The sequence below is a fragment of the Hyperolius riggenbachi genome, chromosome 8 (assembly GCF_040937935.1).
Source record: "Hyperolius riggenbachi isolate aHypRig1 chromosome 8, aHypRig1.pri, whole genome shotgun sequence".
In the NCBI taxonomy this organism is placed as follows: domain Eukaryota; kingdom Metazoa; phylum Chordata; class Amphibia; order Anura; family Hyperoliidae; genus Hyperolius; species Hyperolius riggenbachi.
The window spans coordinates 62,161,235-62,184,110 of NC_090653.1; the positions used below are offsets into that span (position 1 = coordinate 62,161,235).

Below are 22,876 nucleotides of genomic sequence, written 5' to 3' on the forward strand. Positions count from 1 at the left end.
GGGCGTAACTAGACATCACTGGACCCCCCACCCCCTCGCTTTCTGCACAGGAAAACTGAGGACCAAGGTGTTTTCCCCATGCAGATAAAAACACTTAGACTTAAAGGAAACGTCAGGCAATCTATGCTACCCCCTGATCTACTTACCCCAAGTCCCTTGTCGCAGCTCTGCTCCCAGTACGTACGCACACACACACGCACGCACGCACGCACGCACGCACACACACACACACACGTATTATTTTACTACATGAGAGCACATGCTATATGGAGGAACAACAATGACATGCTGAACATAAGATATAGTATTTACTGTAACTTTGGCAAAACATTCAGAATGTCACTGATTGATACTGTTATTACAGGATCTTGGACTCCATGTGAGACAACAAGCTCTCAATGAGGCAGCAACAGTCAGACATCAATCTCCACTTCACTGTGTTGTAAAAGTAATTAGATGCCATAAGTTCATTAGCCTGTGTGATAAGAATCTAGGAATCCTTTCTGACTGATTCCTGAAAAGGGAAAGTCTACAACTTTTTTTTCAAAATGTGACTCCTTTGTTAGTAAGGTTGTACATGAAGTCATCAGAACTTTGCTGCAGTGAGAGACAGATGTTTTTTACGAACCCTAGGGAGCAGGGGCAGTGTACAAACTCCAAAGTGTGTATGAGTCCTTATCTGTGTTGTGGACACATGCAGTCAATATAACAATGGTGCAAGAGCAGAATACGGTTTTCTCTCCATGCCCTTAGCTGTCTCTCAAACTCCCCCCCCCCCCGGGGCCCCTGTGGCTTCTGGGCCCCCCTGCGGAGGCATCCCTTGCGGGGTCTATTGTTACGCCCCCGGGTCGACTGCTTGCATTCTGTCCTGTATCTCACATTACCCAATGCAGGAGAACCAGGCACTAGAGCTTAGAGAATGGACAGAGGAGGTGAGACAAACACTGCTACTGCTGCGCCCATACTCTGCTGCATATACTGGGGCTGAGGGAGCATGGGGGGGCATGGCGGGACACAGTGGTGGGGTGGGTCCCGGGATAATCCAGGCCAAACAGAAACCTGCTGGGAGGTATGCATCCCGGGTGGTGGTGGGGGGGGGGGGAGTGGTTATATGGGGAAAGGATGCGTGCATATAAGCTACCTTTCTATTCTAGGACCTTGGGGATGGGGGCAGAAGGGCTTTGCTGGGGAGTCTGGCAACTTGTAGTTATGCCTCTGGTCAGGGGTGTAACTACTTCCCGATATTCAGACTCTTTCCCCTGCCTACCTCTGGTTACCATCACAGATTGGGGGCCCATCTTCCAAAAGTAATGTCAACGGTGTGGACAACATCATAATCTTCACACCTATAACAAGTATAGCCACAAAAAACACCTGATATGAAGGATGGACCACTTTATCGGAGAAAGCGAAGTAGTGCCCCCCACAACTCTGGCCCCCCCTGCAGTCCTGTCCCTAGTTAAATGGATAGATCTTCTCCTTTACTTTCCATTGGAGAAAAGAAATCGGTGGCAGAGATGATTCACCTCTGGTCTGTACTATTTCAATGGAGACAAAAACACCGTGATTTTTTTCCGAAGCAGGAAGGAATAGGTATCTCCTCAGCTTGCCGTGCTTGTTCTGCGCCTTGCAGGCCAAGCATCAGATCCTCCATGTTATTGGAGGGATTCAGAGGTCTCATCTCCAGCTTTTTGAAGCCGTAAAGAAACAGCCATAAAGAATGATAGTAACATAAGACCTGTTTGTCCTCCTTCCAGATTACGGGCTGCAGCACTGATCTTCCTACACTGCAGGGAACACACTTTATATCTGTCGCCATTTTTCATCCAGTAATCCCCTCTATGTACTTTACTGTCATGTGTTTGCTCTTTCAAAGTCTCTCCGGTTTCTCATTCGGTGAAAGGCCGACCCTATATTCGGAGGCTTTTTTAGTCTAGAGTTGTTAGCAATCTCAGCATCACTACTGACGCTAGATAGAATCAGGGCCGGCACTTCCATAGAGGCAAAGGGGGCCATTGCCCCAGACCCCAGAGCCTGTGGGCCCCCCCCCCCAAGGTGACCCCTCCTCCCCTCCAGCCATGGTGACCCATGAGAGCGGGAATGCTGTGTGTTTACTCTGTATAGGAAGAGAAGGTGAATAATGGGAACCCAAATATGCTTTTTAGGGGACACATGATGGACACCTAATGATATTGAGTGACAGAAGGGGGGGATTGGGTCTGGCAGCAGTCTCAGGGGCCCTGGGTGTGATTTGGTTGGAAAGGGGCCATTGCAGCTAGAACCGGCCCTGGATAGATTATGTAACGGTTTTGCTGGTGTAATAGGATATCCCAACTTTTTGAGATAAGAAAGAGGGACACTTAAGCCACACCCCTACTAATGCCCCCAGGCACACTCTTAGTCACCCATACGGGGACTGCAAACACCCAGGGCCGGATTTACCATAAGGTACTGTAGGCACGTGCCTACAGGCGCCTGATGATGAAAAGGCGTCTCATTCCCCTCCCTGAGCGCCTGCCTCCTTCCTTCCCTATGCAGAGTCCTGACGAGAGTGTAAATGAGAGTTCTCGGCATTCCACTGATGAGATCTCCACTCAGTCGGGGACACCTCTAGCTACTTAATATTGAAGGTACTTCTGGCTACCTAATACTAAGGGGCACCTGTAGCTACCTATGACGGGCAAGGGAAGTAAGGGAGAAGTGACAGCTAGGCCAGTCAGCACACTCGCGGTGCAGTTTGGTAAGGGTTTGTGGGTTCATGGAGGGCGAAATCTAAGGTGCCAGGACATCTGTGCCTATAGACTCCTGTGAGGTAAATCCGGGCCTGCAAACACCACATCGCACCACAGAAACCAGGCTTCATATGACTCTGCACCAAAGTGTGGCGACAAGGTCCTGAGCAGAAAGTACATCACTGGGATTCCTGCATGCCACGTCACACTACTTTGTGATTAACTGCTAAAAATGGCACAAAATGACGCGAAAATTGAGCGAAGTAGTGACATTACGATTACTAATTTCAAGGCAATGAAAACACAAAAAGTTTGCATAAACATGTGCATCTTGCAAAAAGTTTGCATGGGATTTTGAGCCTAAAGCGGAATAAAACTTTGACATTACATCCAATAAAAATGTGTTGTGCTACTTTCTATTACCCTCACAGTTATCATATTAGCTTTTGTGCACAAGTATTGTCGCCAATTTACAAATTAAAAGTTCCCAAGGTAGAGTTTATCTGCTATGAAAGCTGCCATTGTAATTTATTGCATAGCTGCTGTATTTATGTATTATAATGTACCTGTTTGTGTTCAGCTGAAACACTGCCAGCAACATTTACTAATAGTGACTGATAAGGAAACAAACAAGAGAATGCAATCACTTTCTGAACTTCAGATTTGGATTTAAACTTCCCACTGAAGAAGAAAGTGCTGCGTTTAACTGTTTGAATGCTGTTGTGCTACCAATTTTCTTTCTGTTAGAAGGTTTTATGCTGTAAAGAATGTTTTAGAACAAAGAAGAAAGGACGAGTTTCATACCATTTTATTTAAATGCAATGCCATGTAAATGGACTTCTTTGATATTCACAGAAAAATTGCAATCCACAATTTTTCTGCAAGTGTGTATAAAAATTTGCAAGAAAATGTGCATAAGTCTGTACAAAAAATACAAATATTGCACGTGCAGAATTGTGAGTGTGGAAAACCGCATGCATAAAACGCTACGACAAATAGGAACTAGCCCCTGAAGGTTGGAGATACAACCCACACATAGGGGTGAGGATTTAATTGCTTTATACATAATAACTGCTTTATTACCTAATACAATTACACCTAGCACTTAAAACATTTATTTAAAAAATGGTTTAGTTCAGTTAGAAAATAAACTATGAGAAAGCATGAACATTCTGAAATAAATGAAGGCTGACTTTGCTGACCTGTTTTTGCAATAATTGTTGTTATTGAAAATGATGTTTTATTTTGAAAGTACCAGCATATGAGGCAGTGCAGTTCGGTAAACAGAGGGTGCAGAGTACAAACCAGCATACATAACAGCACAGTGTGACACAGGAGGACAATGCCAAACAATTTACCAGAGGGAAGGGAAAGCATAGCGTATGATAGGTCAGGGAGTGCCAGTTGCTCATTGCTTGGATTTTAAGCTGATTATCTGGCTATACTCCGTGGGTGTGAATGGCCAAGCTGGAAGGAGATGCTATACTTGGTGAACCAAAAAAGGTTCTTTGCTGAATAAACTGCCCATGAGTGTACCGGATAATCCCACATTTAAAGGAAACCAGAGATGAACGCTTTGCACAAAATAAATATATCCCCCGATAGATTTTACAAAATAAATACCATACCTGGTATTTTCGCCGCTCTGGTGTGCCGTTTTGCCGTATAACTCCATGCAAAACATAGTTCATCAGAAAAGCATATTATTTAGTGGGCTGTGTGCAAAATGAAATCATCATTCCTAAAAAACCTCTTATGACTAACAAATATAGATTAAAGAGAACCTGTAACAAAAAAAAGTTCCCCCAGGGGGTACTCACCTCGGGAGGGGGAAGCCTCGGGGTCCCAATGAGGCTTCCCCCAACACTGTAGCTGCAGGCAATCCAGCGCTGGCTCCCCGAAGAGTCCCAGAATCCTCCCTCAACAAGCCTGACAAGCGCTGATTTATTTACCTCGTCTGGCTCCAGCGGGGGCGCTGTTGCTGTTCTCAGCACGGAGATAGGCAAAAAGAGCCGATCTCTGTTGGGCCCGCTCTACTGTGCAGGAGACTTGCATCTGCGCAGTAGAGCGGCCCAACGAGGATCTGTGCGGAGAGCCGATACTGCGTCTGCGCTGGAGCCGGGTAGGTAAATATTTACATCGCTGCTGTTCTGGAAGGATTTTCGCCGCCGTCGTGGGAGGAGCTGCTAGTGCCGAGGAAGGAGCTATGCCCGTTGAAAAATGTTTTTTTGTTAAAGCGGACCCAAACCAAACATTTTTTTAATTAAAAATATTTAGTTACACCACTCTGACACATACAAAGATAAATAAACACTCCTTCAAACCTATGATCATTTCAGTGCATGGTTTTCACCCTTCTCTTTTCATAGCTAGGGTTATACTGGGGGCAGCCATTAGCAATACCTCCATTGCCGGACACCATCTACTCCACCAGTTTGCCGGAAAAATGCCGGCAATTTGAAAGGAAGGGAGGGGTTCCTCCAATAAATGTAAAATATTTTATATTTGTCATCATGCAGCTGAAAAAAGGCTGCTATTTATCATTATAATTTAGAAAATAGATTTTATTTCTGAAATCTTGTATTTTTAATTTGGGTCCACTTTAAAGAAAACCTGTAACGAAGAAATCCTCCCCTGGGGGGGTATTCACCTTGGGTGGGGGAAGCCTCCGGATCCTATTGAGGCTTCCCCCACCAGAGGTGAGTACCACCCAGGGGAGGATTTCTTCGTTATAGGTTTTCTTAAAAAAAAAAAAAAAGAGGGGGCAGGCTTGGGCTTGAAAAGACATCAGAGCTGACAGACTCAGCTATAATGATTCCTGAGCAAAGCCAGACTGAATGCTCAGGGCTGAAAACAAGCAGGCTGAGCAGTGAAGGGTGAAGCAGAGAGCAGGGTAGGTGTTTTCTCTAATGTTCCCACTGATATATATAGTAAAATACATGAGGGTGCTTCGTCTCTGGTTCACTTTAATGGTGCCTCCAGTTCATGCTTCATATCTTCTACTCCGGCTGAACAGACCCTGTAGCTGCTAGGAAACTTGTGGGCCACATGGCCTATTTTTTTCCCTCTAACCCTCTCATCCATGAGCTTCATCTGGCCCTTCCAGCAATAAGTTTGTAACTATACTCCTCCCCAATGCAGGGTAGCACAGAGCTGCTTCAATGACCTGCTTCACTGTCCTACTCTACATTGGAGAGGGAAGGGGGTGTCTCATGGTAGGGTTGGCTTTTGGGAGGAAGGGGTAGGGCTGGGTTAGTCATATTTATGGGATGGTGGGGTATTAATTTGGTGGGGTGGCCATACTTGTTATCTGGAGGAATAGGGCCACTGTTGTCGGGGAGGGGAATTATAGCAGCTGCATTTGTCCAGGGGGGATTGCTTACCACACTTGTCTTTGATGGTTGGAGTAATAGTGGTGGTACTTTAAAGGGTAGAGGGGGGGGGGGGGGGTTAGGGTAACTGCATGCCTTATTTATGGTAGCAAAGGGAATTAAATGACACTGGGGGCTACCAGTGAGACATGGAACATACAGTCAGTAATCGTCTCATCGAAGGTTCACAGAAGAGCCACCTGACTTTGTGGGGAAGGAGGCCACACCTCATACATCCATAATCTAATGGGCTAAAATATATACATACCATGTTTTTCTGAATATAAGACACACTTTCTCCCCCCAAAATGGGGAGAAAACGTCCCTGCATCTTATAATCCAAAGTCAGGGGAGTCCCCGACTTATGATCGCCCGCCGATACAATCGCCGACCCTCCGCAACGTGGGGGACACCGTGCCTTGTTCCCCTGTATAGTCCTCAGCCCCTCCCCCAACCTGCCCTCATGTCTCCTCCACTCTCCGCGTGTAAAATCAATTAGTGTTAGTGCAGCTCACCTCACCAGCGATTCCAGCGACGAGCGCAGACCTCTCATCTCCAGCGCTGCTCCCCTAGTGATGGCTTCTGCTGCTGATGATGCGATCACTAGGGGGAGCTACGGAGGAGAGGTGAGGTCTGCAATTGACGCAGAAATCGCTGGTGAGGTGAGCCGCGCTGCCGCTATTTGATTTTGCACACGGGGAGCGGAGGGGACGGGAGGGGGAGGACCAGACAGGGGGACACGAGGAGACACAGGGGTATACACAATGGAACAGGAGGGAAGGACACAGGGGGACATGAGGGGACACAGGGGAACAGGAGGGGATACACAGGGGGACCGAAGCACCATACGGAGAAATAGAAGGGGACTCACAGGGGCAAAGGAGGACACATGGTGGACAGAAGGGTACACAGGAGACCAATGATTGGAGGAAAGAATCTACCAGACACTCCTGGAACACGGACGCAGCAGGTTTAGTATATTTGTTTCCCTGGTTTTTCCCCCTCTAAATATATGTGTGTCTAATATTCCGGAGCGTCTTATACTCTAAATATGTAGTATTTCTCATGAGCACTTCTTTCTATATTTTTTCTTACAAGTATTCATACTGCTATGTGGAACTTACAAGCGTATTGTGACATTTTCAGATAAAAAAAATTCCATGAAAATGACATATTATTACTAATTTACTGCTTACAGGGCATGCGGGTGAACGTGGACTGTGTTAATTGGCTAAATAAAGCGTAAATTCAATTACCTAATATATCTCTGCATGTGTATGCCCAGCAAATCCATAACACTACCAGCCACTATTTCAGCCAGCTACGGACGAGCCGCTGTGAGCTGCCGTGCGCTGGGGTTTGATCGCCAGAGCCCGCTATTTAATAACATGACCTCTGGGGGGCACAGTGACGCAGCCTAATCCTCGATATGCAGATGGACTCGTACATGAGCTCCTTGTCATTTCTCTAGAAAGATGCAAATATCAGATTCGGTGTTAATTAACTGTAATAAGACGAGGTCTACGTATAAAGAAAAGGCTTAATGGGAAGGCTAATTAGTGTTCACTTGCGATTACACAAACGTAAATTTTTTTAATCATTATAATAAAAAGACTTAAACAGGAGCTCTCTGGACCACTCACACACATTTTTTTTTACTTAAAGTGCACCATAGCTGTAATAAATGCAAGACTATGACTGATGCGACTGAGCCTGTTACCGGGGCTGAATACTGCTGAATGGCAGACCGCGGGAGGACAGCGAGGGACTCAGCATGTGCTTATGTGGCTGGAGGAAGCCCCGGGTAAGTATCGAGTCTTGCTTTTATTACAGCTTTGGTTTACTTTAAGGACCACTTCAGCAAAAAATTAAAGCAGTTAAAATCTGACAAAACAGACAGGTTTTAGACTAGACCATCTCCTAATGAAGGGTAGGGGGGTTATCAGGGTTTTCTTTGTTTTCAAAAGCATTGACAGTTGCTAAGTCTAACTGCCAAACTAGTAAGATACCAGCCAGTCTCCCTACTCACGTGCACAGTATCTTGTCGGTCAGACTTACATCAGCAATCTGCCCCCCCAGCAAAATAATTGTGGTGGGCCTCCAGTATATATCCACCCTTTTCTCCACATAAGAACTGAGTGCAGCATATCTACCCCCAGCTTTCAAAAATACAAATGTCTCCACCTCTGAATGACAGACAAACTCCTCCCACATGCAGAGCGGCGAGGTAGAGCACAGGCTATTTACCCGCTCCAGCACCAAGTCCATTTTCTTCATCATTGCTGTCTGCAGCCACTCGCTGGCTCACAACCCTTTATGGCTTCTGCTCGTCATGTGGCGTGCAGGAACATTTGGAAGCTTGTACAGTGTTGTGTGTCAGTAGGTGGCTGCAGATGCCAATGAATGGACTGGGCACTGGACCAGGTGAACAGCCTGTGCTATGCTTTCATACTTTTCTTTTAAGGGGGGGGGGGGGGTAAGAGGAGGCAATGGTGGCTCCTAGGAGGAATACTTAAGAGGGGCTTGCGGAGGCAGGTCTGTTAAATGCTAAAGACATTCCAGTACTTTGTCTGGAGTGCCATTGGCTTTGAAGGGCACCACTCAATTTTTATGCTGCCTCCCCAGCCAGCCTCCTTTGATCATTGCCACCCCCCCACCCCCCCTTTCATGGCCAATAGGATGAAGTGAATGACATGCTCTGCTCTGCCTCTAAACCCTCCCCCTCTTTCCTCACAGCCAATAGAGAACAGATGTCGCTCTGCACTTAATGTAGCCATACATTTCATCATGTAATCTAGTGGAACTCATCCTAGAGCAGCCGCCTCTGCCTGCCCCCGCTTCCCCTGTGTAATGTGTCCAACACCTCACCCCCATCCCCCAGGCCATGGTGAGTGTTGCAAGCTCACCTGTCACGCCTCTGTGACCCCTGGCCTCCTTGTGCCAACATGACAGATGGGCCTGCAACCCTCATCATGAGCCCGGGGGTACACATGCACTTGGGGGATCCGTCAGTCATTGGGAGACTGAAACGTCATTACCGCCATGCACCCAATCGAGTCCCTATAAACAAGATTTGTTCATCATGCCAAAACAATCGTTTCAATTAATTTGGCCGGAAATAGATCTTAATGTTCAATTGGGTGGCCATGTTGCGGCACCAATCTCTGCCACATCCATATACTATTGTCTAATAGAGATAAAATTGCCTCTATTTGCTATTGTGTGCAATCTGTCTGAATAATCTTATAAGGAGTTCAAATAATCACGTCCTGTCCTCTGATATGTCAGATAGGTCATCTGATCCCAGATTGTGAAATTGCCCAACTAATGGTGGTGTCTAATTGCCCAGCGGTGTTGATCCAGGGATTTTATCTGATTGCCATGTGGAGTCGGGAAGGAATTTTTTTCCCTTTTGGGGTAAGATCAAGATGGCGCTGGGATCAGCAGCCACGGCGCATAGCTCCACACTTTTCTTGCTTTAGTTAGTTTTTAGCTAGCTTCTAGTGTCTTTACTTTAGTTTAGTTCTAGTTTTAGTTCCTAGTGCCTTTTCCAGTGTATTTTAATTTTCTGTAAGACCAGGCTTCGGCTTAGCTGTACCACACTTTGGGCAGACCTCCGGCTCCCAAGCGGTGCCTGCACAGCCTGGATCCGGCTGCCCGCTGCGGCTCCCGTCTCCTGGACCCTGCTGCCTGGATCCTGCTGCCGCTTCCCGACCAGCTCAGGACAACCACGTCACGTAGTCGAGGCCAACTCGCAGAGCACGCTGCCCGCTACCTGCCGCCGATCCCCCCGGACTCCACTGCGTGCCGCCGGACCCCCGGTCACCGCTGCCTGCTGACTCACCTCCGGCCACCCAGTCGCGGCGCGCTGGGTCCCGGTCCCTGCCGCCAATCCCATCTCCGGCTGACTTGCGGGGGGCGCTGTCTCCTGGGCCGCGCGGGGTCCCGACCACCCACGTTGGAGGAGCTCGCGGCGAGTGTCCTCTGCACTGGAGCCCCCGTCCTTCTGCTCCTGGAGTGTGCTGGGGTGCCTGCAGGCCGGAGGCCGCCTGCCGATCCGGGCTTCTGCCCGCTCTGGCCTACTGGGCCTCCACCTCGTGGCCCGCAGGCTGGAAGCCGTCTGCCGATCCAGGCTCTGCCTGCTCCGGCCTACTAGGCCCCCCCCCCCACATGGCCCGCAACAGGGTTGAGGCTCCTGCATGCGACAGTCGCTCAACTGGGCTGCCTCTGCCTCCCCTGCAACCCATCACAGCTTGGAGGCCTCTGCAACCCCTGCCTCCCATCACAGCTTGGAGGCCCATCGCTCCTGGCTCCCCCAACGCCCATCACCGCTTGGAGCCCAGTCGGACAAGAAGGACCCAGCCCCATATGGCACCCAACCATCTGACCCACATACCAGAGGTAAGATTCTGCCTCTCTGCAAGCCTGCCTGCTCTGCTCACGGGATGGTCGCTGCAGCGATTTTACTGGGGTTGCACCGTATTGCACCGCTCATGGGATGGACTGTATCACACTGCTCATGTGTTGGGAATTATTGCACTGCTCATGTGATGGACTGTATTGCTCTGCTCACGTGTGGACTGTATTGCACTGCTCATGTGATGGACTGTATTGCTCTGCTCACATGTGGACTGTATTGCACTGCTCATGTGATGGTCTGCAGTGAACCGCTCTTGTGATGGACTGTATTAGGACGGTCTGTATTGCACTGCTCTTTTGATGGACTGTATTGCACTGTTCATGTTATAGACTGTATTGCTCATGCGACTGACTGCATTGCACGGCGCATGTGATGGACTGTTTGCACTGCCTTCAGCTCGGACTGTTAGCATTGCACAGCTGATGGTTTGCACTGCACTGCACGGGTGATGAACTGCCCTTGCACAGGCCAGGCTATGTCTGTTTTTCTTGCTTGCCAGCCTGCCAATCTCTGGGCCTAGTGGGGGGGCTGAGACTAGCCTGGTGGCACCAGAATGCCATGCTCCCCCACCCCCCGCTGGCGTCCCACCACCCCGCGCACCAGCGGCCAAGACTTACTCAGACCGCCCCCCGCCACAGACACCACTTATACCAGAGAACAGCTTCTAGGGTGGGAACCACCGGGCCCTCCTCCCCCTGAAGCCAGGCTCCTGACCACTCTAGTCTGGGACCACATAAGACAAGTCCTGGACCCAGCCCTGAGACTCCGGTCAGGCCAGCGGCGGAGAGGATGCCGTGCAGGTGCCCGCGTGAGGCTAGAGAGGAAGGGCCTACGTTCAGCCATCCCCTCTGTCCTCCTGGCAAATGCCCAATCACTCCCAAACAAGTTGGATGAACTGTGCCTCCTCTGCGATAGGAGAGACCTCATTAGTAACACCTCAGCCCTCTGCCTCACAGAAACATGGCTACACGAAGACATCCCCGAGAGCGCCCTCCTTCTCCCGGGCTTCAGCATCATACGAGCAGATCGGGACCCGGTCCTCTCTGGGAAAAAGAGAGGGGGTGGCATCTGCTTCTACATCAGCTCCTCATGGTGCCCCCCTCCAACGATACTCATGAGGAAATGCTCTCCAGACCTGGAACTACTGCTAATCAACTGTAGGCCGCCATACTCACCAAGGGAGTTTTCCTCCTATGTCCTTGCAGGAGTATACATCCCCCCGATGCCGACACCAAATCTGCCCTTCTCGTCCTAAGCGAGACAATCTCGCAGTGGGAGACATCCCTCCCGGACTCACTGTTCATCATCGCAGGCGACTTCAACAAGGCCAACCTGTGCCAGGAGTTGCCACGCTACCACCAGCATGTAGCCTGCCCCACCGGGGGCCCGAACACCCTGGACCACTGCTACACTGCACTGAAGGATGCATACAAAGCAGTCCCTCGAGCAGCTCTTGGCAGCTCGGATCACTGTCTCATCCATCTTATCCCCAACTACAGGAGACGCCTGGATTCAGCGAAACCCACCACTAAGTCCATCAATGTCTGGTCGAACGAGACAAAACTGAAACTACAAGACTGCTTTGAATGTACCGACTGGAAGGCCCTGGAAGCAAAACTTGGATGAATGGGCAGATAACGTTGCCTCATACATCAGCTTCTGTGAGGACTCTTGTGTACCAACAAAATCCTTCAAGCTGTACCCGAACAACAAGCCGTGGTTCACCAACAAGCTACGGCAGCTGCGGGGGCGCAAGGAGGCTGCGCACAAGTCCGGCAACCGAGAGGACTACAGAAGGGCGAGAAACAACCTCAATCGAGAGATGAGAGCCGCCAAAAAATAGTATGCTGAAAGAGTGGAACACAACCTGCGCTCAAATAACTCACGTGCCGTATGGAAGGGGCTGAAGGCCGCCACAAACTACAAGCCCCAACCCCAGCAGGCAACACCCAGCCTGACACTAGTAGAAGAACTCAGCAGATTCTACTGCAGGTTTGAGAACCAGGGAGGAGCGGAGGGGAACTTGGCACCGGCTACCCCAACCTCTGTGCCCGGCAAACAACCACCTGCCCTCTCCCTCGGTGGTGAGCGAAGCTGAGGTCCTGCGCCTCTTACCACTTAACGCCAGGAAAGCCTCTGGTCCCGATGGAGTGTCTCCAGCCTGCCTGAAAACCTGCTGTCGGCAACTTGCTCCCACCCTCTTCGCCATCTTCACCAAGTCACTGGAGGAGGGCAAGGTCCCCACATGCTTTAAGAGGTCCACCATCATACCTGTCCCTAAGAAACAAGGGATCTCCGATCTCAACAACTTTAGACCCGTTGCCCTGACGTCCGTGATCATGAAAACCATGGAGCGTGCAGTCCTAGCCCACCTCAAGCTCTCCACCTCACCCGTCCTGGACCCCTACCAGTTTGCATATAGGGCAAACAGGTCCACCGACGATGCGATCAATATATGCTTGGAGCTCACCAACGACCACCTAGACAGGCCAGACACGTACGTTAGAATACTCCTCCTGGACTTCAGTTCGGCCTTCAATACCATCTGCCCACGCATTCTCCAACGGGACCTTGCTGCACTTGGAGCCCACCCAAGCCTTCTACTATGGATAACAGACTTTCTCACCAACAGGTCCCAAGTCGTCAGACTGGGCGATATCCACTCACAAGCAGCAATCACAAACACAGGTGCTCCCCAAGGCTGCGTCCTGTCACCACTGCTGTTCTCACTCTACACGAACAACTGCAGATCGGAGGCCGACTCTGTAAAGGTCATCAAGTTCGCCGACGACACCACCATCATTGGCCTTGTCACCAAGGACAATGTCCAGGAGTACCGCCAACAGGTGGAGAGTATTTGCAACTGGAGCAAGGAAAACAGGCTGGTGCTTAACACTGCAAAAACCGTGGAGCTTATCATTGACTTCAGGAAGTCTGCCCCCCCCCCGCCCCCTATTTATATTGATGGCACCGAGGTAGCCAGGGTGCCATGCGCCCGGCTTCTGGGTACTATGATCTCCAGTGATCTAAGCTGGAAGCCCAACATCACTGCCACCCAACGGAAAGCCCAGCAGAGACTCTTCTTCCTCCGCCAGCTGAGAAAGTTTGGCATGACGCAAGAAATCCTAACCAGCTTCTACACCGCCACCATTGAGTCAATCCTCTGCTCCTCCATCTTGGTCTAGTATGCCGGGGCCACCGCCAGTGACAAGGACAAACTTCAGAGGGTCATCAGGTCAGCGGAGAGGATCGTTGGCTGCCCCCTCCCCTCTCTTGACCTGCTACACAACAACAGACAGAAATCCAGGGCTCTGAGGATCGCAAATGATCCCTCTCACCCAGGCCAACGCTACTTCAGTCTGCTGCCATTGGGCCGGAGACTTCGGGCCATCTCCACAAAGACCACGAGACATCGGAACACTTTCTTCCCCTCGGCGGTCAGCCTCCTTAACTCCCTCCACATACTCCCATCAATGCAAGCCCCGACGAGCTGCGGGGCGGTATAGTGCAATGCAATGTATAGTGGAAGGCAACAAAATGTAATGCTAACTCATGCCAACCGATGTTCCTTACGGCTCGCTGCTATCTATGTCTCTATCCTCTCTCTGAGCCTGATGTATGTATTGTGCCAACAACAATTCCGGGCATGACCCAGTCATGCTTAGCGAAATAAAGTTATTCTGATTCTGATTCTAATTGGACCGTACCTTGTAAGGGTTTTCCGCCTTCCTCTGGATCAACAGGGATATGTGAGGGAGCAGGCTGGTGTTGTACTTTGTTCTCTGGTTGAACTCGATGGACATATGTCTTTTTTTAACCCAAATAACTATGTAACTATGTAATGGAGTCTTCAGTTTATTTATACGGACCCAGCAAAGGTGTAAGTGCATCTTACGCAGCGGCTACCTTGTTTTCAGGATCACAAACAATCAGGAAGTTCCTGACCTTCATAACCTTTCTCAGGATGGAAAATTTGCAGTAAATTCAGTTTCCTGCCTCTTGGTAAATCCCATGTGACAATTTCGAAGCACATCTGGCTCTCCCCTACTCCGTGTCACGGCCTGGTGATGGCGAGCGCGCTCCAATCAATGCTGTGATTAATAGGACTGGTCGTAGCCTTCTCACGCTCAGCTTTCACGCCTTGTGATTAAACATTGATCATATTCTGCTGGAGATGCTGCAGTCCGCCCTGGTCTCAGATGGGACCGGGGACCATCAAGTCTCAAGGGCAAGCGGTGGATCAATCGGGGAAGGAGCAGAGTGACAAATGTATCGTGCGCCGCGAACATCTGTGTCCTCTTTTCACAACAATGGGGATGATGTGACATTGATGCAGCTAAGTTCATTGTGTCACAGTGCATTACAATCTGCTCTATCTAAACTGGCAATTCCTCCTTGTTTTATGGAGTGTCATCAGCATATGGCTCAGAGACCTCTGCTCCACCTGTCATCCGCTGTCCTCTGGCGGAGTGACATAGAGCTGCCTGCGGTCTGAGTCTAATTCATCCCTTCCCAGCTCACAGGGCTGCTGGCAATGGCAACTCTGCTCTCTGCAATCACTTCCTGTCAGTGTCTGAGGTGCCTTGCTTCATTCACTGAGATGGACAATGTGCTGCTTACAGTCTCATGTACACCATCTATGCTGTGTGATGTCAGTGTGCGGTCACCTGTACAACGTCTATGCTGTGTGATGTCAGTGTGCGGTCACATGTACACCGTCTATGCTGTGTGATGTCAGTGTGTGGTCACATATACACGGTCTATGCTGTGTGATGTCAGTGTGTGGTCACATGTACACGGTCTATGCTGTGTGATGTCAGCATGCGGTCACATGTACACGGTCTATGCTGTGTGATGTCAGCATGCGGTCACATGTACACGGTCTATGCTGTGTGATGTCAGTGTGTGGTCACATGTACATGTTAACATGCCTTATAAGAGTTAACATGCCTTATCAGAGTAGCATAGCGAGCGCTACGAACTTATGCCTGCTAATTGGCAATGATAAGAGCTCCACTAGTCCTGCATTGAGCCCCTGCGGGTTCAATCACTTTAAAATACATTATCCCTGCACTTTGATTGGCCCAAAAGGCTGCCTATCACTTGACAGGAAACTTGACATGTTAACTCTGATATGCATTGTTTACTCTGATAAGGCATGTTAACTCTGATAAGACACGCCAATTCTTATAGTGAATCAACCCCTGTGTCTGTGTGGTCACATGTACACTGTCCATACTGTGTGATATCAAGATGCAGTCACATGTACACTATCCATGCTGTGTAATATGAGTGTGTGGGTATATATATATATATATATATATATATATATATATATATATATATATATATATATATACACTGTCCATGCTGTTAGATGTCATTATGCAGTTACATGTATGCTGCCCATGCTGTGTGATATCAGTGTGCGGTCACACGTACATTTTTCATGCTGTGTGATGTCACTATGCAGTCACTTACATGTACACTGCCTTTGCAGTGTGCTATCTGTGTGTGGTCACATGTACACAGTCTATGCTGTGTCAAATGTCACATGTACACTTTCCATGTTGTGTAATATGAGTGTGTGGTCATATATATACTGTCCATGCTGTGTGATGTCGTTATGCAGTCACATGTACTCTGTCCATACTGCATGATATCACTATGCAATCACATGTACACTGCCCATACTGTATACTGAGAAGTTTCTTTCCCCTGTCCTGACAGACTGACAACTAAGGGCAAGGAGAGTAAAAGAGTTCTGCTCTCTGCACAATTTCAGCAGATGGAAGCATGAACCCACTTTTGAACCAGAAACAGCGGCAGAAGTGCCTGACCTGGGCTACAGAGAAGCAGCACTAGACTGTTGCTCAGTGGTCCAAAGTACTTTTTTCAGATGAAAGCAACTTTTACATGTCATTCGGAAATAAAAGGTGCCAGAGTCTGGAGGAAGACTGGGGAGAGAGAAATGCCAAAATGCCTGAAGTCCAGTGTCGAGTACCCACAGTCAGTGATGGCCTGGGGTGCCATGTCAGCTGCTGGTGTTGGTCCACTGTGTTTTATCAAGGGCAGGGTCAATGTAGCTAGCTATCAGGAGATTTTGGAGCACTTCATGCTTCCATCTGCTGAAAAGCTTTGTGGAGATGAAGATTAAATTTTTCAGCATGACCTGGCACCTGCTCACAGTGCCAAAACCACTGGTAAATGGTTTACTGACCATGGTATTACTGTGCTCAATTGGCCTGCCAACTCTCCTGACCTGAACCCCATAGAGAATCTGTGGGATATTGTGAAGAGAAAGTTGAGAGACGCAAGATCCAACACTCTAGATGAGCTTAAGACCGCTATCGAAGCATCCTGGGCCTCCATAACACCTGAGCAGTGGCACAGGCTGATTGCCTCCATGCCACGCCGCATTGAAGCAGTCATTTCTGCAAAAGGATTCCAGACCAAGTATTGTGTGCATAACTGAACATAATTATTTGAAAGTTGACTTTTTTTAGTTTTTAAAACACTTTTCTTTTATTGGTCGGATGAAATATGCTAATTTTTTGAGATAGGAAATTTGAGTTTTCATGAGCTGTATGCCAAAATCATCAAATAAGAAAAACAATAAAAGGCTTGAACTACTTCAGTTGTGTGTAATGAATTTAAAATATATGAAAGTCTAATGTTTATCAGTACATTACAGAAAATAATGAACTTTATCACAAAATGCACATTTTTTGAGAAGATCCTGTATTATGCACACATCCTCCCTCCACCTAATCCTACTCCCTCCTAACACCAGCGTCCCGCTGCTTCTCCCCACCAACCAGGGCCGGCGCTACCATAGAGGCAAAGGAGGTAGCTGCCCCAGGGCCCGAGAGCTTGTAGGGGCCCCAGTGGCCACAAGAGGAAAAAAAAAATTTCAAATCGACCTTATAGTTTTAGAGAAAATCGATTTTAAAGTTTCAAAGGAAAAAAGTAAACTTTTAAATGCGGTAAATGTCACTTTTAGTACCTAATGGTAGTGTAATTTTACATGTATCAAAAGAAAGAGCAATAAATTTCCTGACGGGGATCCATACGCAGCCGCAGCGCTTTGGCCAGGGATCGCTATACAGCCGCAATATAGCTGTATGAAGGTCCCTGTAATTTTTTTTACTATTTTCCCAATTTTTTTTTTTTTATGTTTAGAGTGTGGGCATTTTTTTTGTTTAAATTATGTGGGGTCCCCCCTCCTGAAACTTTTTAACCCCTTGTCCCCCATGCAGGCTGGGGTAGCCGGAATGTGGAGCTCCGACCGATTGGGGCTTCAAACCCTGACTATACCAGCTGCAAAAAAGGTCCCTTAATACCAATTTTTGCTCTGGGGTATCTGTTGAGGGGGCCCCCCAGGTTTATTTTGCCCTGGGGCCCCATTGTTGCTTAAACCGGCCCTGCCACCGACTAACCTTCCTGCATGTTTTAATGGTGCACCGTTCCGCCGATAAATGTATCGTAAAACGTTATTTACAGTAAAAGTAGTGTTTCATGATATATTTATCAGCGGAACGGTGCACCATTTTTCACCCTGCGCCATTTTTAACTGGACCCCTGTCCATGCAAGTAGATTCACAGACACTTCGTAGCTCATACCTTTTTAATTTTCCTAATATCCTCATTATTTTAAATTTAGGCCTGATGGAGCAGGTCCTCCCCTCTGCACGTCTTCTGATTGTTTCTCTCAAGTTTGTAATCTACTCTACAACCCTTAATATTTCACTCACAGTAGTAGTAATAATAATAATAATAATGATGATGATTATAATAAGAAAAAAAAGAGCTTATTATTATCCTACACATTATTTTTTTTAGGACTGAACATATAATCTCCATGTTTATATTCTCTGTCAGCACAAAAGATCATCCTCAGATTTATCTCTTACTAAGTGATTACATTCTAATTATTCTCATTGTTGGTTTTGTATTTGCATCTAAGAATATTGTTTCAATGACTTATGTGCATTGTGTGAAAATAATACAGTTGATTTGTGCTGTCTTCCATTAACAGGATATCCCCCCCCCCCCTTCTTCCCCCACACCACGATTCACACGACCAGGAATATTGATTCCGAAAGTACTAAAAGCCAGAGACGGCCAAACATGTAACGCTTTTTAAGAATAGGTCAGCAATGACAGCCGCCGTTTTGTAACAGGATTATGTTATAGTGGTATGCAGCTCAGTGTTTCTTCTTTGCTCTAGAAGATTCTTTACAGCAAGAAACCTACTACAGCAAAAAAAATTGGGAGCAGAACAGCATTTAAACAGTTAAAAACAATACTTTCTTATTCAGTGGGAAGCTTGGATATGAAGTGGGAAGCTTGGAAGTGTACCAAAAGGGATAGAAAGTGCCCCTGGGGGGTACATAGCTTGGGAGGGAGGGGGGGGGGGGTGTCTCTGGATTCTAAATAGCAGAGGGAATCCAGTGCTGACTCCTCCAAAAAGGCTGCTTGTTGGTGATTGTCTCCACTCCTGCACAGGCACACTCAGGACTGGTTCACACTAGAGGCAATTTGTGATTTTTTAAGCGTGGGCGATTTTCAAAATCGCCCTGAAAGCGCTTGTGCAATGATTCTCTATGGGAGAGTTCACATCTGAGCGGTTTGTTTTCCGATCCTCTCTGCAAAGCGGTGCCTGGACCATTTTTGAGGCGATTCCGCCTTAATGGAAGGTGTAGGAAAAACGCAAAACGCTCACAAAATCGCTTTGTGCGATTGTACATTGTATTTATTTATTTTCCGGTTCAAAGAGTTCACTTCATTGTGCCAGGGAGCAAATTACAAAACCGTTCGGGAAAAGCGCTTGGTGAGCGGCTTTAACAAAAATGTCACCCACCCAAGCGCCGGGAAAGGAAAAAAAAATGCCTCAAAAAACTGTCAACGCAAACGGACACGCTATCGAAAGGAGACCTAACCGCTTTCCCTTGCGCTCCACTGTAAATAGGCAGGCCCGATCGGGTTCGCTCTACTGTACAGATTTGAGCCGTCTGCACCTGCACAGTAGCAAAAAACAGAAGGAAGGGAGCACCGACCAAAAAGGCAAAAAGTGCCTAAGTCCCACTCCAGTGCCTCCTGGGAGCACAATCCAGCAAACACAAGAGGACTGGCACCGCTGTATGTATTATTGCTCTGTATTACATTCCAGTGGCAGCAGTGACAGGCTGCTGTTTTGGGTGAAAACCCTTTATCAAACTGCTCATAGCCATTAAAAACGTGAATCCATACACTTTTAAATACACCCACCACTGTTGGTGGGACCCTGGAGTGGACCTGAGAGGAGACTGTCTCCCTAATATGCAAAATAGACATATGCATAAAGGCTTACCAGCCCCACGCCATAGTAGAGTAAAAGTATAGCCCTAACCGCACATCCTCCATAAGACCAGGCACACCCAGTTACCCAATATTTACTAGGGGGCGCCCAATCGGATGTAGTAAAACACGCTGACGCGTCCTCGCCTCCTTCCTTGCATGTCAATTGAAAAACACGACCACCCACTCATATGCATTGCCTTCTAGCTGGAACGCAAGATGTGCGAGCGGGATGACGTTATGAGGCGGGAACAATGATGGCCAGGTCAGCACAATGAAACTTTACAAACAAGGCGGGGCAGGGGCGTTGGAACCTCCCAACTGTCAGCACTGGCTTCAAAGTGCCAGTACGGCCAATCTGTCGCACATTAACACAGATAGGGCTTGATTCACAAAGCGGTGCTTACTGTTAGCACGCTTGTGAAAACCCCCTTAGCACGTCTAAACGAGCTTTTCGCGCGCAAAACTTTATGCGCGTAAAGCTTTACGCGCGCACTGCACAGGGCGCAGGGCGCTCCGCGCGAAGTGCCCATTAAAGCCTATGGGACTTAGCGCGCACATAGGACTTTGCGCACGTAAAACTTTGCGTGAAAAACTTTGCGGCGATCTGATTGAGGAATCCGATGCTAACCTACTTAGCACCCTGGTTAGTATGTCTAAAGACTTTAGACGTGCTAAGTAGGTTAGCACCGCTTTGTGAATCTTAGAATCATAAGCCAGCACTGTCACTCAAAAAATAACAGAAAAAGGAGAAAACTATAATATATGGGAAAAACAGTGAGCTTCTCCTACCTGATCCGCTACCAGATTACATAAAAGCATGAACCTATAGGAATAAAGAGAATAAATACAAAAAATCATTAAAGGTACAAAGCAACCCAAGATGTCAGTAGTGACATTATATACAAAAAACTGGTCATATTCTCGATTCAAACCACCTACACGACAAGTCCCCAGTTTCCTAATCCAGAAGGCCTCTCTTTTGAGTAAGGCCCTATGCCTATCACAGCCCCTCCAATTATCAGGGACCCCATCAATGGGCATAATTCAGCTGCGAAATAGAATGTCTATGTGCATGGAAGTGCTCGCACAGCGGTGCCAGTCCTCTTGTATTTGCACCTGCACAGTAGAGCAGACCTGTATGGGAGACCTCATTAGTCTCAAGAAGCTTTCCACTCCCAAGGTAAGTATCTATTATTTTTCATTTTTTTTTAATTGCCAAATTTACTTTGAGCCAAGTACCCATGAGAAGACCTGATTGCTGGAACTGCTGATGAACAAAGTTTCCACGATCTTTACACAAAAGATCTTTACCGATGTTATGTGGACAAAAGCAATAGACTGCAAGTACAGTGGGATGCGAAAGTTTGGGCAACCTTGTTAATCATCAAGATTTTCCTGTATAAATCGCTGGTTGTTACAATAAAAAAATGTCAGTTAAATATATCATATAGGAGACACACACAGTGATATTTGAGAAGTGAAATGAAATTTATTGGATTTACAGAAAGTGTGCAATAATTGTTTAAATAAAATTGGGCAGGTGCATAAATGTGGGCACTGTTGTCATTTTATTCATTCCAAAATCTTTAGAACTAATTATTGGAACTCAAATTGGCTTGGTAAGCTCAGTGACCCCTGACCTACATACACAGGTAAATCTAATTATAAAAAAGGATTATTTAATCAATTGTAAGTTTCCCTCCTCTTTTACATTTATCTGAAGAATAGCAACATGGGGGTCTCAAAACAACTCTCAAATGACCTGAAGTCAAAGATTGTTCACCATCATGGTTTAGGGGAAGGTTACAGAAAGCTGTCTGATATATTTTAGCTGTCTGTTTCCACAGTTAGGAACATATTTAGGAAATGGAAGACCATATGCTCATTTCAAGTTAAGGCTCGAAGTGGCAGACCAAGAAAAATCTTGGATAAACAGAAGCGACGAATGGTGAGAACAGTCAGAGTCAACCCACAGACCAGCACCAAAGACCTACAACATCATCCTGCTGCAGATGGAGTCACTGTGCATCATTCAACCATTCGGCGCACTTTACACAAGGAGATGCTGTATGCAGAGGAAGCCTTTTCTCCGCCCACAGCACAAACAGAGCCGCTTGAGGTATACTAAAGCACATTTGGATAAGCAAGCTTCATTTTGGAATAAGGTGCTGTGGGCTGCTGAAACTAAAATTCAGTTATTTGGGCATAACAAGGGGCATTATGCATGAAGGAAAAACAACACAGCATTTCAAGAAAAACACCTGCAACCTACAGTAAAATATGGTGGTGCTTCCATCATGCTGAGGGGCTGTGTGGCCAGTGCAGGGACTGGGAATCTCGTCAAAGTTGAGGGACGCATGGATTCCACTCAGTATCAGCAGATTCTGGAGACCAATGTCCAGGAATCAGTGACAAAGCTGAAGCTGCACTGGGGCTGGATCTTTCAACAAGACAAATACCTAAAAACTGCTCAAAATCCACTAAGGCATTCATGCAGAGGAACAAGTATAACATTCTGCAATGATCATCTCAGTCCCCAGACCTGAATATAATTGAACATCTGTGGTGTGGGTTAAAGAGAGCTGTCCATGCTCGGAAGCCATTAAACCTGAATGAACTAGAGATGTTTTGTAAAGAGGAATGGTCCAAAACACCTTCAACCAGAATCCAGACTCTCATTGGAACCTACAGGAAGCGTTCAGAGGCTGTAATTTCTGCAAAAGGAGAATCTACTAAATATTGATTTCATTTCTTTTTTGTGGGGCCCAAATGTATGCCCCTGCCTAATTTTGTTTAAACAATTATTGCGCACACTTTCTGTAAATCCAATAAACTTCATTTCACTTCTCAAATATAACTGTGTGTGTGTGTCTCCTATATGATATATTTAACTTACATTTTTTATCGTAGCAACCAACGATTTATGCAGGAAAATCATGACAATTAACAACATTGCCCAAACTTTTGCATCCCACTGTATATTGCCTACAATAGTATCATTAAATAAGGAA

General features: G+C 47.2%; 1 long non-coding RNA gene across 1 annotated transcript in view; it reads right to left on the reverse strand.

The window, feature by feature from the left end:
• LOC137528178 (uncharacterized) overlaps positions 1–22,876 on the reverse strand; it is a 137,767-nt gene that overhangs the window by 72,592 nt on the left and 42,299 nt on the right. Inside the window, exon 3 of the long non-coding RNA XR_011023310.1 lies at positions 20,655–20,688. This is a non-coding gene — a long non-coding RNA (uncharacterized lncRNA). The remainder of the gene's footprint in view (positions 1–20,654; positions 20,689–22,876) is intronic.